At 39.1% G+C, this 2,473-nt stretch overlaps 2 protein-coding genes and 1 non-coding gene across 3 annotated transcripts in view; 2 read left to right on the forward strand and 1 right to left on the reverse strand.

The window, feature by feature from the left end:
* The window catches only part of plcg2 (phospholipase C, gamma 2), a 27,882-nt gene extending 27,483 nt beyond the window's left edge, over positions 1–399 (forward strand). Inside the window, exon 33 of the mRNA XM_034878662.1 lies at positions 1–399. This exon is cut by the window's left edge and continues 353 nt beyond it. The gene's annotated coding sequence lies outside the window, so the exon portion shown is untranslated.
* Positions 1–2,473, reverse strand: part of gan (gigaxonin) — a 322,832-nt gene that overhangs the window by 248,103 nt on the left and 72,256 nt on the right. The gene's annotated exons all lie outside the window — the stretch shown is intronic.
* trnal-cag lies at positions 1,827–1,909 on the forward strand. The gene has a single exon. It is a non-coding gene; the product is annotated as a tRNA-Leu (tRNA).

Consider the following 2,473-nt stretch of genomic DNA (forward strand, 5'->3'; position numbering starts at 1 on the left):
GGAAGTTGAATGGTGTAAGTCCTTTATAACAGATCAGATGCTAGGTTGTAACATTTCTCTGAGTCTGGCTCAAACTGGATCCCATCACAGGGGACAACGCTGATACTCACATATTTATTTTCCATCCGTTCCAATAATAGTTCCAATGCAGGACGGACGGCTCCTCGGCCACAGAGCTTGTTTTTCAGGTTTCTTTCATTTTTTTTAATTTTGAATCCTGTTTTGCTGTGCAGATTTCCAGTGTGACATTATTTTCTTTGTGTGGCATATTTTTGAACAGGTGATGTAATGAGAGCATTTTTGATGGATTTAATTTGAAGCCAGAGGATGTCTGTAGCTTTTCTATGTTTTTCTGAGACCTTCTTAAGCATTGGGTCAATAAAGTATGCTTGTTGAACTTTACCCTTTATCTCTGATTTATCTTTCTTTCTTAGTGCTGTGTAGGAATGTATTCATTTTAATATGATTCATGTATTCATGCTGTAAACATTAAGACATATTAGTTGGAGTAAAATTAGTCATTTAGTAAAATTAGAAACATTTTTCACTTTTTCTGTCCCATTTGTGGTCAAAGCGATTCTTTATGACAGGCCATACTTCTATGTCTAGGTCTTACTATAGATAGCCAGTCAGTCTAAGGTGATATGACACAATGCAAACTACTTCTATACTTAAAGATATGTTATATGCATTCAGAAATGTAATGAACACTCCGTTCACTTCCGAACGTTAAACCTACAACAGTTTTCAACATTAGACAGTTGGTGCGGCGGCAGGCGCTCAGGTCGCAGTTTCCTCTGGAGGCGTGGGTTCAATCCCTCACTAGATCCGTAGAATGTTAGGGCCTAGCAAAAAGGAAGTGAAAAGGAAGCAGTCAAAAATGCCAGGAGAACTGCATCAGATCAGGGAATCCGGCTGAATGGCTCAGAGTAATATAATGCTGGTTAGAAGATCACAGGGTTGTAGTTCACGAACTGCTGATCTGAAGGTTTAATAAACACAGGGTTGCGGGTTCAATACTCACTAGATTTGTTGAATTTTAGGGTTTAACAAAAATGAAGCTGTCCAAACCGCCAGGAGAACTATCCTGAGAGCTTCTGACTGGTTGGAAGAACACAGGGTTGTGTGTTCAATCTTCAATCCTAGATTCAGCGAGCCTGTCTGACACACTGCAACTGTTTTAGAACATATTTGAGCTCTTAGCTTTACATGTTAGTCTGATGAGGACTGAACCCACAACCCTGTGTTTCCAAACCATCAATGCATTCCTCTGCCCCAAGTCCACTACGCTTAGGACTGTTTGCCTGACTTTTTAGAAATGTTTTGACATTCTATACTATTACTTTATTGAGGACTTTTGTTGACATACTATACTATGTCTTTATAACTGAATTTTTTGGACATTCTACACAATGACTTTTTATGAGTTATATTGACATAATATACAACTACTTTTTTCGACATGCTATACTATGATGGTTTTTGACATCCTAAACGTTGCATTGTACCTGTACATGTGTGATGACAATAAAGTTGAATCTAATCTAATCTAATCTAATCTATACTATTACTTTTTATCACTTTTTTCGACATACTGTGACTTTTTGTGATTTTTCGTGACATATTATACTTTGCCTTTTTTCCGAACAAAGCTGTTGTTTTGCTGGAGTTCAGGTTGTTACCGTTAGGGGTCACCCTGTCTCTGTCTTATATCTGTAGAGAACGTGCTATCATGCTATCTTATGACCATGGCCATACAAAACGGTTGTATTGCTGCAGTTTAGTTCATCACCATTAGTAGTCGCCCTGATGGTGACAACACACTAGTCAGGATGGCCGAGCGGTCTAAGGCGCTGCGTTCAGGTCGCAGTCTCCTCTGGAGGCGTGGGTTCGAATCCCACTTCTGACAGGAACGTTTTGATTGCGCTTAAGCGTAAAAACTGTACAAATGTCTCCAGCATAGACCATTAATGGGGCTACATGCACAAAAACCAGTGTACTTTTACAATATATATAGCCATCATAGGTGATCATTTAACTTTACAAAAACCTTTCATGAACCACTTCAAATTCTAATGATTAGAGTTTTATAGGTTAGCATATACCAGTCAAAGTAAAAATAATAAAAAGTTGTCTGACAAACATTTGGAATGGTGCAATCAGTTTTGCATAACCAGACATATTTCCACAGGGTTGTGTCAGTACCGGACTATGACTGAGCAGATTTCCTAGGAGAAGTAGAAGTGGAGGATTTCTGGAGCTCGGTGGAAAGCTGAATAATAAGTATATAAATAATAAAATTATAAATAAAAAATAAAATTTATAATAAATAAAAAGAGTGCTACCATCCACTCTACCATCCTCACCCACAAGGCCGCAGTCTCTCCCAACCCCGCCACTGGACCATGGTCGCCCCTGCTGACCTTGACCCACTCTGCCCGCCAGCCATCAGCTCTGCTCTCTGGACATCAGT

Source organism: Etheostoma cragini, chromosome 8 (assembly GCF_013103735.1).
Source record: "Etheostoma cragini isolate CJK2018 chromosome 8, CSU_Ecrag_1.0, whole genome shotgun sequence".
Taxonomy (NCBI): domain Eukaryota; kingdom Metazoa; phylum Chordata; class Actinopteri; order Perciformes; family Percidae; genus Etheostoma; species Etheostoma cragini.